Source organism: Ranitomeya variabilis, chromosome 4, assembly GCF_051348905.1.
Source record: "Ranitomeya variabilis isolate aRanVar5 chromosome 4, aRanVar5.hap1, whole genome shotgun sequence".
Taxonomy (NCBI): domain Eukaryota; kingdom Metazoa; phylum Chordata; class Amphibia; order Anura; family Dendrobatidae; genus Ranitomeya; species Ranitomeya variabilis.
Window position 1 is genome coordinate 703,587,497 of NC_135235.1, and position 16,065 is coordinate 703,603,561.

General features: G+C 42.7%; 1 pseudogene across 1 annotated transcript in view; it reads right to left on the bottom strand.

Annotated features, from left to right (window-relative positions):
- LOC143766467 (uncharacterized) overlaps nt 1–16,065 on the bottom strand; it is a 67,643-nt pseudogene that overhangs the window by 11,811 nt on the left and 39,767 nt on the right. Inside the window, exon 7 of the transcript XR_013213569.1 lies at nt 6,450–7,512. The product of XR_013213569.1 is annotated as an uncharacterized LOC143766467 (transcript). The remainder of the gene's footprint in view (nt 1–6,449; nt 7,513–16,065) is intronic.

The window sequence follows — 16,065 nt, forward strand, 5'->3', positions numbered from 1 at the left end:
TTTATACACGGTTAAATACCTCAAGCGGTGAATACGGTAGTTAGGATGTATTAACAGCTATTAACTATTGTATTAAACAAATTATGTCATAATAAATATATGGTTAAATTATTAAAACAGATAATGTCGCTAACCGTCAATATAATACTAAATTATTAAACCAAATAACCTTAATTATGGTTTTAGAGATGCATAGTTAAATATAATTAAGCATTTGCGAATAATAAGACAAAATAGAATAATGCAGCGCTCTGTATATACTTACATTTAGAATAGCTCTGAGATTGGTCTGGTCTGGCTGTGTGTTGTACTGCAATGCTACAGACACCTGTATTTATTCTGACTGTCAGAAACGCACCCAGTTACGCCCCTCCACACGCCTTCTGTTAACACACAGAACACACCCATACAGACAATTATTGCTTGTATTAACTCAATCATGATATAGCCGGATTAAAACCTGGAATTTTATACAATTGAGTTTCTGAAAGAGGCATGCGGCTGTTGATCATCGGCACACAATAACTTATTCAATCATGGTGTCTAATTCCTTTGATGAAATATTAGAGAAACAATATTTCACACCTAAAGCCCCCGGATCATTCAGCGGAATTGACAAATTATTTAGAGAGACAAGAGACTGCGGAATTAAGAAATCTGATGTGGCTGAATGGTTGAATAAACAAGATGCGTACAGTCTACACAGACCAGTTAGAAAACGCTTTTTGACAAAAAATTTACGTCTCGGACATTGATGCACAGTGGTAAGTGGATCTCGTAAGTTTAATTGACTATTCAAGGGAAAATGATAATGTCAAATACATCCTGACGGTGATTGATACTCTATCGAGATACGCATGGTGCGTGGCCTTATCAAACAAGACTGGGGCGGGCGTAGCCAGATCATTCGAATTAATATTTCAAAATGATAAGCGCATACCGAGGAAATTGCAGAAGGATCGCGGCAAAGAATTTATAAATTCATCAATCAAGCAACTATGTAATATGCATAATATTCACCACTTTTTTTACTAACAATGACGTAAAGGCCGCTATGGTGGAGCGCTTTAATCGCACATTAAAAACCTGTATGTGGAGCTATCTTACGAAGCATAATACCTTTAGGTACATTGATATTTTACTGGATCTGGTGCATAGCTACAACCATACTTATCACTCAACTATACGTTGTAGCCTGGCTGAAGTGAGTCCGCAAAACGCGCTGCAAATCTGGTGCAATATTTACAGTTCTAGTATTACTAATAAACCGATTAAACCGTCTTTAAAAGTTGGAGATCATGTCAGAATATCCCGCTATAAGGGAATGTTCTGTAAGGGGTATCAGAAGACGTACAGCGAAGAGATTTTTTTAATTACCGCCGTCTCCAATAAATTTCATAAACCTCTTTATAAAATTAGTGATTTAGCCGGCGACGCTGTAGAGGGGCCATTTTATAAGGAAGAGCTGCAAAAAATACCTATGGATGAGAATCGTGTCTTCAGAGTAGAAAAGATTTTGAGAAAAAAGCGTGTCAGGGGTGTGAGTCACTGCTTTGTCAAATGGCTGGGGTACCCCGAAAAATTCAATAGTTGGATTCCGAGTTCGGAGTTGACAGATATATAACCATGGAAGCTGGTTCGTTTTTTATAACACTAGCTTCAAACGCGTCTAGCGCTATTTTTCCAGACAATACAATTGCAGAGTATACCAATAAATTATCTAAACCGGTTCATCTTGGATGCCCGTACGAAGTTGCGCTAACGGAAATTCAATATCTGCATAGATGGTACACATTTGAACAGAATGACGGGAATTTCTATATAGGAAAACGTGGCGATGTGCTAAAGGAATATTACGTAAAGTCGGGATTTTATTCAACAATCGCGGACCTCATATGCGCTATTAATGAGAGAATTGATATTTTGAAGATATCCAGCGACGGTTTTAAGTTGAGTTATGATGATGTGAAGAGGCGCGTCACCCTATCGGATTCGCCATCAATACATTTTGCCCCGGCCACAAATTGGCGCACATTTTAGGCCTCCAACCATACATTGCGGCTTCTGTAGATAATAGCCCGGTTGCTCGGAAGAAGATTTATGCAGATATAAAAGATGGATTTTATACATTATTTGTGTACTCAGATATAATTCAGCATCAGCTTGTGGGTGACAGCTATGTCCAACTTTTGAGAACCGCACAGGTAACCGGCAAGAGCAGTGAGATTATCACCCTTCAGTACCCGATTACATGCCCTTATGCAAGCAGCATTTTGATTCTGTGACAATCTCTATCTTATCAGACCAAGGCACACCGGTTAAATTCAGATACGGAAAAAGTATTGTGCGATTACATTTTCGACCGCGACAGTATTGACACGATAAAATGTCTCAAAGGTTGTATGGAGACCCCGCTGTTTATGCCCGCTACTATACTGCCCAGTCGGGGCACGGGCTAGAGGGGTTCAGCGGGAGTGAGTACATGTATGGTTCTGGCCTGGCCGGGATATTTAAAGGCTTATTTTGCCACGCCATACCACTTTTCAGAAAAGGCTTAGAATTAGTAAAGCCACACGTGAAGACGGCTGTCAGAAACATTGCTAAAGACGCTGTCACTACTGCCTCATCGGCCCTTATGAATAGGATAAATACACAACCTCAGCAAGATGGTTCTGGGATAATTTATGTCGCTAAAAAATCACAAAAAAGAAAGACGTGCTTGCCCGCCTTTACCGCCGATGCTCATGAATAAAACTACAACCAAGAGACGCCCCCGTCAGAAATGAGTAAGACGCTCTGTGGACGACATCTTCTAATCAATTATCATGGCTTTCCTGCATGATTCTTCTGTAGAGTGCGCAAAATCTGAACTGGATATTTTTGACATACCACCGACACAAACAAGTATAGAGAAATCTCTATTTGTAGAGGTACAGCCGGTTGCGGCGCTGTCAGACAATGGTCCGTTGGAATTTTTCATTTCTGGGAGCGGCGATTATTATTATGATCTGAACAACACGCTGCTGTACATAAATTGCCGCATCGTCAAGCAAGATAATACGGCTATAGCCGATGCCGCACATGTGGCGCTCATAAACTACCCTCTAGCCACTCTTTTTAACCAGGTCGATTTTAATCTGGGAGACCGACTTATCTCACAATCGGACAATCTCTACAGCTATAGAGTGTACATAGAGACCCTTTTACAATACAGCACGCAGACGCTGTCATCACAATTTACAGCCGGTTTGTTCTATAAAGACACTGCGGGCCATCATAATGACCGGGGCTTGGATGGCGCAAATGCAGGGTTTATCAAAAGAGCCAATGCAACTTCTCACTCAAAGCCCGTCGACCTTTTGGGGCCCATTTTTGGTGATATATTTAATCAACCAAAGTTAATATTGAATGGGCTTGACCTTAAGGTTAAGTTAACAAGAAATAAGGATGCTTTCTGCCTCATGTCCGCAGAAGCCGAGCCGCTGAAGGTGCAAATCTCGCAAGCGGCTCTCTATGTGAAAAGAGTGCAGGTATCTCCGGCAGTCCGAATCGGTCACAGCCAGGCCCTCCTATCCGCAACCGCCAAGTATGCTATTGACCGAACATGCATGAAAGTGTACAGCATCGCCGCAGGGACACGGATCACAAACCACGAGAACCTCTTCCTAGGCCAGATACCAAAAACTGTTATACTGGGTTTTGTAGATAATGAGGGCTTTAGCGGTTCTTATGCGAAAAACCCATTGCACTTCCATCACTACCATGTCAGCCACACGGCTTTATATCTGGATGGCCAACAGATACCCGCGAGACCTTATAATCCTAATTTTAATGTTGATTTAGCCATCAGAGAGTATATGGCGCTTGCCCATATATCTGGCAAGCAAAAGGCTGATTGTGCCATGGCGATAGATCGTGAAGAATTTATGGCTGGATTCACTCTATTTGCTTTTGATTTATCGCCTGATCAAGAGCCTGGAGGACATTTCTCCCTCATTAAAACAGGAAACCTGCGTGCTGAAGTCCGCTTTGCGCTAGCGACACCCCACACGATAAATATGATTGTTTTTGCAGTCAGCCACACCATTCTGGAAATTAATAATAGGAGAGAGATCTTGTACGATTTTAATTAAGTAATGATGGACAGTATACAGCTTACAGCGGTAGTGAAGGCCGATAATTATACAGACCACATATTCGCCGGTGTGTTTCCGTGTGATTTGCTCCCGGAAGAAAGAGTGACTCAGAGACCAGCGGCATATATCGTGAATACAGACCCGGCGAAACAAGCTGGACGCCACTGGGTATTAATCGTACTCTGCGATGATAAGACGGGGATATTTTTTGATAGTTATGGCTTTTGTCCGGACAATATTATCTTTCCACGCAATTTTGTGACATTCCTGAACAAGAATTGTGAATCTTATTGTTACCAAAACGCGCAAATCCAGGATATGTATAGTATTGTATGCGGTCATTATTGCATATATGTATTACACCATTTAGCGCGCGGATTACCATTCAAGAAGCTTTTACAGTGTTTCACTTCTGACTTGCAGAGTAATGATAGAATTGTATCAGATTTTGTGTCATCAAAATTTTCAAGTTTAATCCGTTGTTCTGTCAGAAATTATCAATTTAATCAAAAATGTGCTTGTCTGTCAGCTTCACACTGATAGCTAGCATCTGCTAGCAATTAGTTAATGGTCAGTAGAGAGAGTTTCTGTTTGTGTTTAAGGACTGTTTGTATATCTCCCCACAGAAACTCTGACATGGTGAATGTCTTTAGAGACACAGCTGTGCTTGTCTGTCAGTTTCACACTGATAGCTAGCATCTGCTAACAATTATATTATTGAAATGTCTTTGAGATGTATTTATTTTACAACAATAAAATCTTTTAAACTTTTACAATATTGTGTCTTTGCTTTTTATAACCGTCATAACAGGCTGCAATTAGTTAATGGTCAGTAGAGACATTTTCTGTTTGTGTTTAAGGACTGTTTGTATATCTCCCCCACAGAAATTCTGACAGTGGTGGTGAATGTCTTGTAGAGACACACATCAATTTAATCAAAAATGTGCTTGTCTGTCAGCTTCACACTGATAGCTAAACTACATATAAAATGAAAATCTAATAGGATATAAAAACAATCAAATACTGTGATAATAATCACTGTATCAAATACTGTGATAACAATATCAAACTGTATCAAAAGCTGACAGCCAGGGAAAGCAGACAGACAGGGAGGGGTGGGGTTAGGCGACTTTGATAAGGGCGGGCCACCTGTCAGATTGAGTTTGACTAAAGATATGTAAGATACACTACTTATGCACATCACAAAAAAATAATAGTATGAATACAGTTTTTTCTGGAGTGTTATCAGGGGAGGGGGGGTTGTATTAGTTTGAATGAAAAAAAAAATCGAATCCTTGAAAGAAGACGACAACTTTATTGTATTTTATGTATAACAAGAACATATAATGATACCCTGTAACATTGAAAATATCAAAATATCTTTTTTCTACTGATGTCTCTTTGTAAAAACTCTATTGTGTAATGTTAAAGGATCTAATAAAAAAAAGTGTGTGTTATAGTCCAAGAAATATGGTAAGTTCTAAAGTAATTTCCCTTTCTCATTCAATTATACGTCTGTCTGTTATATGTTTTTGTACAATTTGTCAATAACGAATATAATTTGAGTTATTTTTGCTGGTCAACAAAATACTATTTTCTAGTAATTAATTTTTCACACTCTAGGTATGATAATGTATTCTCTGTGTGGGATCTTGACTTCTCAGTACTCATGGTTGTTCCTGTTAAAATAAAAACACTTGTATAAACTTCCCATGCTGGAATGGTTCCAGCGGTGTCAGCACTTGCATTTCCAGGGCTCAGGTTGCTATGTCATGTGAGCCCTGACTCCAATTAGCACTGGCTTCACTGTTCTCACCTTCAAACAAATCAAACATTAAGAGGAAGTCATAGAGAAGTCACAGCCCTGGCTTCCTGTTGATGTTCAATACGTCTGAGGGAGGGGACAGTGAAGCTGGAGCTGATTGGGCACAGGGCTTGTGTGATGCAACAACCTCATATGAGCCCCAGAAAAGCGAGTGACGATACCACTGGAATAGCACTGGCACGGAAGGTGAATATGATTTTTTTATTTGAAGAAGGCCAAACATGATGACAACCCATTTAAGAAAATACGATTTCCGTTTAAAACATTTCCCAAATTAAGAACATGAAAAAGGCTTCTCCCCTGTCTGGGTTCTCTGGTGGTGATCAAGATGCGCTTTCAGGTTAAAATATTTCCCACATTGTGAGCAGGAAAAAGGCTTCTCACCTGTGTTAGTTTTTTGGTGTATAACAAAATCTGATATCTTGTTAAAACATTTCACACATTCTGAATATGAAAAAGGCTTCTACCCTGTGTGATTTCTCTGGTGCTTAAGCATATCTGATTTCTTGTTAAAACATTTCCCACATTCTGAACAGGAAAAAGGCTTCTCCCTTGTGTGAGTTCTTTGGTGTATGACAAGATGTGATGTCTGGTTAAAACATTTCCCACATTCTGAACAGGAAAAAGGCTTCTCCCCTGTGTGAATTCTCTGGTGCTTAAGCAAATCTGATCTATGGTTAAAACATTTCCCACATTCTGAACAGGAAAAAGGCTTCACCCCTGTGTGAGTTCTTTGATGTATATCAAGTTGTGATTTCTGGTTAAAACATTTTCCACATTCTGAACAGGAATAAGGCTTCACCCCTGTGTGAGCTCTTTGGTGTATAACAAGATGTGATTTCTTGTTAAAACATTTCCCACATTCTGAACAGGAAAAAGGCTTCACCCCTGTGTGAGTTCTTTGATGTATATCAAGATGTGATTTCTGTTTAAAACATTTTCCACATTCTAAACAGGAATAAGGCTTCACCCCTGTGTGAGTTCTTTGATGTATAACAAGATGTGATTTCTTGTTAAAACATTTCCCACATTCTGAACAGGAAAAAGGCTTCTCCCCCGTGTGAGTTCTTTGGTGTATAACAAAATGTGATTTCTGGTTAAAACATTTCCCACATTCTGAACATGAAAAAGGCTTCTCTCCTGTGTGAGTTCTCTGATGCTTAATCAAATCTGATTTCTGGTTAAAACATTCCCCACACTTGGAACAAGAAAATCTGTTCTCTGCTTTGTGAATTGTTTGATGTTTAAGAAAATACTTTTCAAGGGGAAAGCAATTGCCATATTCTGAAGGTGAAAACGGCTTCTTTGATTTGTGAGCAGTTCGTTTTTCAATGCTTATTTTGTGACTTTGAATTTCCTTAGTAGTTGGTAATGAATCAGAAGACAGGACCTGTTTCAAAGGTTCAGATGACAGATCTTTGCTGTGAAGGGATGATGGTATATCTGGTGTAATGATATTCACTTCAATTGTATCCTGTGTGATCTCAAGATCAGCTGATTTAAAAATTGAAGATTTCAGCTGCCCCTCTGATCTCCTGGTACAGTAATCTGCTAAGAATAAAACCAATTATTATTTTCCAATGAAATATCCTCAAACTAAATATTTTTCAACATTTCTACTTAAACAGTCATTTGTGCACTCAACGTAAAATCCTTTTCTCCGAGACAATCATTGGGGGACACAGGACCATGGGTGTTATCCTGCTACCACTAGGAGGCTGACACTAAGTAGACACAAAAAGATTAGCTCCTCCTCTGCAGTATACACCACACACTGGCTCCAGCCGAACCAGTTCTGTGACAAAGCAGTAGGAAAGCAAGAACAATAAATTAGAGTATACCAACGTCAAACCAAAAAGCATGCTCAAGCTGTTAGGCCAACAGGGTGGGTGCTGTGTCCCTCAATGAGTGGCTCAGAGAAAAGGATTTTATTGTGAGTACACAAAAATCCCTGTTTCTACTTCACCTCATTGGGGACACAGGACTATGGGACGTCCAAAAGCAGTCCCTGGGTGGGTAACCCGACAGGATAGACCAAACCTCACTCAGTGTGGACATTGTAGTGCTTCAAGAAGGTGTGCAGACTGGACCAAGTTGCAGTCTTGAAAACCTGTTTTGCTGACGCCTGGTGTCAAATGGCCCAGAGGGCCCCCACCGAACGAGAGGAGTGTGCCTAAATCTCCACTGGGATAGGCCTATTTCTGACATGGTAAGACTCTTGAATAGCCAAGCGGATCTACCTGGCTATTGTGGACTTAGAGGCCGCGAGTCCCTTCCTGTGCCCCTCAGGAAGGACGAATAAGGCTTCCATCTTACGGAAGGACGCCGTCTTTGAGAAGTACCTTCTGAGAGCCCTCACCAGATCCAGAGTATGAAGAGCATTCTCAAAATGATGTATTGGTGTCGGGCAAAATGAGGGCAGGACAATGTCCTCGTTAAGGTGAAAGGAAGAGACCACCTTGGGCAAGAAAGACAAAGACGGCCTGAGAACTATCTTGTTCAGGTGAAAAATTAGAAATGGAGCTCAACAGGATAGGATACCCACCTGATTGATGCCCCACCTGATTGATAGACCACAGACAAGTCGCCCTTTGTATAGACCTTCTTACAGTAGTGCTCGATTCCAACCACTTCCTATTCCAGGATGAGGGCAGGATGAGTTTTTCCTACAGACACGCGGGACCGCAATGGGCTCCAATGTAGCGCCCCCGTACGCAAATTGCTACATGGCAGATTTCGAGGAAAGCCATATTTATCCCAACAGATTATACATGGACCATGTACTGTTGTGGAAACGCTATATAGACGACATCTTTTGCGTCTGGGGCGGCTCATTGGAGTCCTTGCTACAGTTCTTCGAATTTCTTAACGTCTCATGGCCAGGCATTACGTTCACAATAGCCCACGACCCTTATAGGATGAACTTCCTAGACACAATCGTAATCAAGGACCCCAATGGCACTCTAAGCACCGACCTACATGTAAAGGATACTGATCGGAACAGCCTACTTCACTATGATAGCCTGCACCCTCAGGCTGTCAAAAAGTCTATCCCTAGATCTCAAATCCAGAGGGTATCCCGTATTGTGTCGGATGACAATCTGCGGGCACAACGAGTCTCGGAAATGAGAGCCAAGTTCCGTAACAGGGGTTACCCAACATCAACCCTGAACGATGCAGAAAGAACCCGTAGTGTGACGAGACAGAAAAAAGAACGAATTCCATTCGTACATTCTTATCATCCATATGCATACATATTACATAGGAAAATCCGCCAACACTGGCACCTCCTGACCACTGCTCACCCCAACATTAAGGAGTTTAGGGAACCTTTTCTTCCCTGCTTCAGGAGGGCAAGGAACATCAGGGACACCCTCATTCGCGCAGATTTGGGAACAGGGAAACAATACCCTAAACAACGATTCCTACAAAACCCAAAATATGGCACCTTCCCATGTCTCCACTGCGCTCAGTGCAGTAATGTACTTAGGGGCAGCTCCTTCAACCACCCACACTCTGGCAGAAACTTCCCCATTAAACAGTATCACACGTGTGACTCCTCATACGTAATTTACCTCATTAAGTGCCCTTGCGGACTTATGTATGTGGGAGAGACCACCCAGCGGATAAGAGAACGGATCTCCAAGCACAAATCGACCATCAGATGCAGGAACACACTGTTACCTATCCCACATCACTTCATTTCTATGGGACACAACATCTCCCAACTTAAATTTCTAATCATAGAACAAGTGGAGACACCAAGGAGAGGGGGTGACAGGATTGCTATTCTCAAACGCCGAGAGGCGTATTGGATCCATACGCTGGATACCCTACACCCCAAAGGTCTGAATAGAGACTATGACCTCTTGTCTTTTAACCAGTAAACCAACTAAGGGAGGCCCCGTTTTACTTGGGACACTAGAGACTTTAATTTAAAAACTGTACTCCATCCCGGGGTTAATAAAGAATCCACACGATCTCCATTATCACCTTTTCCCATATCTATGGGTGCCGTATACCTATCTATCCAATAATATACAATGATGTTCATCTTCAGACTATTTACATCCGCAGCTCTCGATGTCTTGAGGTCCAAGAACATCCCCTATTCTATGTAAGAGACTATATTTTCTCTGTAAATGCACTTTCCTAGTCAGCCGGTCTTTGTTTATTGAGGTTTGAATATCATACTGTACCGTATTGGCTCTGCTTTATTGTGATGGTGCTTGTATACTAGACATCATATTAACACATTTATCTGTTTTTCTAGAGCCGTCTATACTGAGTCTCCGCTCTCACCACCGGAATGGACACTTTATTACCACCATAGGAGCATGCTTCATCGCTCACCACTACCATCTATCACGCAGCATTATGCTCTGTACTTCACCGAACTCCGCCTTCTATTCCCTGACTACCTGGTAACCATCTCCATGCACTGTCCCGCCCATAATCACAGCCTGTCTTCCTCTATTGGGTGCCCTCTGACTGCCACTCAAGGCAGCCCCATGACGCACTTCCTGTATGTCATTTCCGGCTCTGCATGCCGTCCACATAAAACAGCGCTTATACCGGTCCACTGCACTCCGGCATATGTTGGGACAAGCGGTGGACACCGCGTCTACACCCGGACACAGCACAGGTAACTAGCGCAATCTTCTAGCGGCGCCACCACATCGGTATTTAGCCACGCCCACCGGACTCCGCCGCATGACTCACTTACAAGGACTTTGTCCAATCTTCATTATTTTCTTCCAGCCTCAATGCTGCTATCTTGGAGGCACTCTGGACATTAAGGTACTTACCTGGGGCCAGTGCTTGAGGACCACTATATTACATTAGCCCTCATTGTAATAATACCACCCCTTTTTCCTTTTAGCTACACCAATAGGGCTCTATTGGCCAAGAGATCTTTTCTCCTCTCACCTCACTATTAGGTATGCCTCGGTCTCTAAGCGCTATAATGTACTTGTTTATTCCTGATACATGACCATGTTTATACTTTGTACATATCGTTGTAAATACCTATGTTTTTTTTTTTTGCTTTGTTTTTTCTTTTTTGTTATATGATTATGTTTATTTCTTTATTATTCTCACGATGTAGTAACTGATGAAGGTCCACAGGACCGAAACGTTTTAGTGTTGATACTACACAATAAACCTTCAGCAGCCAAATCGAAGTTGAGTGCCGGGTTTTATATTGATTAACTATATGGTGTGGGAGCCTACCCGTGCACCTCTGTCAGCAGTGCTCACGTTTATATTCACACCAAAAATTAGAAATGGAGCTCAACAGGATAGGATACCCACCTGATTGATGCCACCACGACAAGAAAGGCAACCTTCCTTGAAAGGTGGGTGAGAGAGACGTCCTGCGGCAGTTCAAAGAGAGACCTCTGTAGAACATCCAGAACCAGGTTAAGGTCCCAGGGATCCAAAGGCATTCTATATGTGGGTACCAAATGGGAGACCCCCTGAATGAAAATCTTCACCTGCAGTTTGGAAGCGATCCTGTACTGGAACAAAACAGATAGGGCAGAAGTATGACTTTTGAGGGAACCAAGCACTAGGCCTTAGCCCAGACTAGAATGGAGAAAGCGACCGTGGTATCTGCACTATGCAAAAAATGATTTCCAGGTACGGTGATAAATGCGCTCAGATGCAGGATTCTGAGCGCTAATCATAATGGAAACCACTTCTTGGGAAAAACGCGCTTGGGTTAGGACCCAGGATTCAACGGCCATGCCATTAAATACAGGGACCCTGAGTTCTGGTGGCAAATCGGGCCCTGGGAGAGTAAAATTGGGCAATACGGAAGTTACCAGGGAACGTCGATGACGAGCTGCATCAACTCCGCGTGCCACGCCTGGCACAGCCAGTCCGGATCGACTAGGATCACTGAAATTCCTTCCGTCTTGATTTTCCTGATGACCCTCAGGAGCAAAGGAAGCAGGGGGGGGGGGGAACGTATGCAAGACGGAACTGATGCCACAGAAGGACCAGTACATCCACCCCAATGGCCTCTGGATTCCGGGACTGAGCTATGAACTCAGGCACCTTGGCATTTACCACACTTTGTGCCATATACACATAGACTCCCTGACGAAGCGGCAAGCGAAACGTGCGTTGGAGTGGTGTGTGCAGGGCAGTGGCATCCTGAAGTGGTTGGTATTTGGTCCATCATTTGTTTTGCTAGTGGCATTTACTTTATACACTTGTATATGGCACAAAGTGTGGTGATTTTGATATAAAATATTTGCGGTTTGTGTTATCCTGTATGTATTTTTATGCACTTTATTTGAGATATTTTGTTTTGCACTTATCCTTTGCTATATGGATTTGTCACTAGATTGTATGAATTGATTTGCTTTAATTTATTTATTAGCACTTTTTATTGTGTATATAAAATATTTTAGCTTATGAATTCTTTGATATACTCAATATTATTTGGGTATATGCACATTATGCACTTTGATTAAGGTCACAGTTACCTTTTACTTTTCATTTCTATTTTTATTTTGTGCCAATCAATTTTGGTATGCCCTGCCCTGTGCACACATAGTTTTTGTGGTTCACCCCCATATTCAGCGTACCATCATTTGTATATTAATTCATTTTTTAATAATAAAATAAATTTTTTTTATCAACACAATAAAGTTTCCATTTTTTATTGTAATTTTATGTTCTTTGGTAAAAAAAAAATAAAAAAAAAATTATATATATATATATATATATATATACACACACACACATTTTTTATATTTTAATAAAAATATTATTGATTATTCAAATTGGTCTGGTGAATATCTTTTTGGGTTATACATTTGTGTTATATTCATTGACTATATAAAGGCTATTATTCTGGTATTTCTTTTCTATATAGGAGTCTACCTTGGCACTTAGTCTTGATGCCATCAGATCGACAACCGGATTGCATTGGAAATGAGAAATCTGCTGGAAGACCTCCGGATGCAGTGACCACTCCCCCGAAGTGAGACCATGGTGGCTAAGGAAGTCTGCCGCCCAGTTTTCCAAACCTGGGAAGTGAACTGCTGAGATGACTGAGTGGTTCCTCTCGGCCCAATGGAAAATATGCTTCACCTCGCACGTTACCGCCCTGCTGTGGGTGCCCCCCTGATGATTGATATATGCCACAGCTGTGGTGTTGTCCAATTGTATTTGAATGGGGCGACCCGCTAGGAGGTGATGGAACCGTCACAGGGAGAACCAAATCGCCTGGATGTCCAGAATGTTGATAGGGAGTAGTGCCTTCTGAGGAGACCAGTGTCCCTGGGCAGTGTGATGTCAAAAGAGAGCCCCCAGCCCAGAAGACTGGCGTCAGTGGTGACAACCAGCCATTGGAAAGGAAGGAAAGATTTCCCTTAGGTCAGGGACGACCGCCACGTCTACCACCTGAGCGCCTGTTTGACCCGCAGGGACAAGTGGCATAGCCGATCGAGAGAGAATGGGTTCCTGTCTCAGGCTGCTAGAAGCGCATGCTGTAGAGGCCGAAGATGCAACTGGATGAAAGGAACAGCTTCCATCGCTGCTACCATCTTGTCCAGGACCCCCATGCCGACTTGGATGCAGTGAGGACGTGGGGGACAAAGTACCCGGGCTCCCGGCTGAAGAGCTAAGACCTTGCCTTGAGGGAGAATCGCCAACCCTCAGGAGGTGTCCAGGGTCATTCCTAAAAATGAAATCTGGTGATCTGGAACAGGGGAAGATTTGTCTAAGTTTATCAGCCAACCCAGGTGAGAAAGTGTTTCCCGAAGTGATACGGACACAATCCGCGCATGCTTGGAAAGACAGGACCTTGAATAAGAGGTCATCTATGTATGGCAGAATGACCTCCCCGAGAGTGCAGAATGGACATGACGGCTGCCATGACCCTCGTGAACACTCTGGGAGTGGTGGCGAGGCCAAAGGACAAAGCTGTCAATTGGAAATGCTCCTTTGGTGAGGGAAAAAAAAAAACAGGATATGAAGGTAAGCATCCCAGATGTCGATGGATGCTATGAACTCCCCCTTCTCCATCGAAGTGATGACAGAATAGAGGGATTCCATCCTGAAGTGCCGGACCTTGACAAACTTGTTTAGGAGTTTCAGGTTCAGAATGGGTTGCACCGACCTGTCCTTCATCGGAGCTACAAAAAATTCAAGTAGAATCCCTCAAACCTCATTTTCTGGAATCAGAATAATGACTCCTTTTTGATGTGGCGAATCGATGGCTCGGTACAAGGATCGTGTCTGTTTTGGGGGGATGAGAGAGGAAGAATCGTGCTGGAGGGTAGGATGAAAATTCTATTTTGTAACCGGAAGACACCTGGTCCCTGACCCATTCATCGTGAATGACGGAGAGCCAGGTATGGCGAAATAGGAGTAGACGGCCGACTACTCTGCTGGTGTCGACCGTGTAATGCGGCGAGTCATTGCACCAAGAATCTATGAGATCTGGCTCCCTTAGATCTTGATTGCTTGGGACGGTCCTTCCACGACTGGTTGGACTTGTACGAAACTTGGGGACCCCTGCTTCCACGGGAGGAGCGCCCCTAACCAGAAGAGGTAGCTGTATTGGACCAAAAGGGATTGCTGCCAAAGGATCGGAAACACGTCTGCTTTTGCCGACAAAATGGACGTCAAGTCCTCTGCTGGGGGAGGAATTTACTTTTGCCTCCTGTGGCGTCCAAGATAATGACCACTCTCGAAAGGCAGAGAAGTTAGGGATTTTTTAGAGGCAGAGTCCGCTCGCCATTCTCTGAGCCACAATGCTCATCTAATGGAGATGGCGTTAGCGGCTGCAAGAGCGGCACAGTTAGCCGAGTCCAGGGAAGCATGCGTCAAATAGTCCCCGCCTAGGGTGATTTGGTTTGCCAGATCCTCTGCCCAAGAGACCATAGCTTTAGCTACCCAGGTTGCAGTGAAAGAGGGAGAGAGTACTGTGCCCGATGCTTCAGAAACTGAACGGGCAAGATTCTCTGATGGTCCATGGGATCTTTTATGGAAGAACCATCTGGCAAGGATAAGAGGGTTTTGGTGGACAGGTGTGAGACTGGTGGGTCAACCAGAGGAGATTTGGCCCATTCCTTCTGCAGATCCAATGAAAGTGGATATGTCGCTTCAAGCGTCTTTTGACCTGCAAAGCGTTTGTCCAGTCGCTCCCTATGCTGCCCAACTATGTCCTGAAATTCGGGATGGTTGTAAAAAAAACGTAAAAAAAATCCCGTGGGCAGCACTGTGGCTCAGTGGTTAGCACTCCAGCCTTGCAGCACTGGAATCCTGGGTTCAAATCCCACCAAGGACAGCATCTGCAAGGAGTTTGTATGTTCTCCCCGTGTTTGTGTGGGTTTCCTCCCACATTCCAAAGACATACTGATAGGTAATTTAGATTGTGAGCCCCATCAAGGACAGCGATGATAATGTACGCAAAACTGTAAAGCGCTGCAGAATATGTTAGTGCTATGTAAAAATAAAGATTATTATTATTAAAAAAACCCTATGAGAGTGTTTGGTCCTCTTGAAGGACACCTCATGATCCGGGACAGAATTAGAGTCCTCGTCAATCTTCAAAGTCTGGTTGACTGCCTCAATGAGACTATCCATCGTCGCCTGATAATCCGGAGAATTATTATTTATTTAAATAGCACCATTGATTCCATGGTGCTGTACATGAGAAGGGTTTACATACAAATTACAGATATCACTTACATACATTACACTGACAGCCCCCCGAAGAAGCCTACGCGAAACGCGCGTAGGGGCTGGCGTTTCCACAGGTTCATACCACGTCAAACATGGGTGAGGTCCGGTCTCTTACTAACTGTTAACCCCTTATTTCACATGCATTGTGGGTGGGATTTGTAAGTGGGTATTGCCACTTACTCATTGTATTTACCCGGACTCTCAAGGCGTACATTTTAGGTACGACCTGTGGATTTTGTCTACCTGTTTCCATTATTCACAGTATTATCATGTTATGATTTTGTATGTACATTTTACTATTAGCATTTCCTATATGTATGGGTGTTAAATAAACATGTCAATTTTTTGTACCTTTAAAGACAACTCTATCACTCCTTTTTTCAGATTATATATATTGCT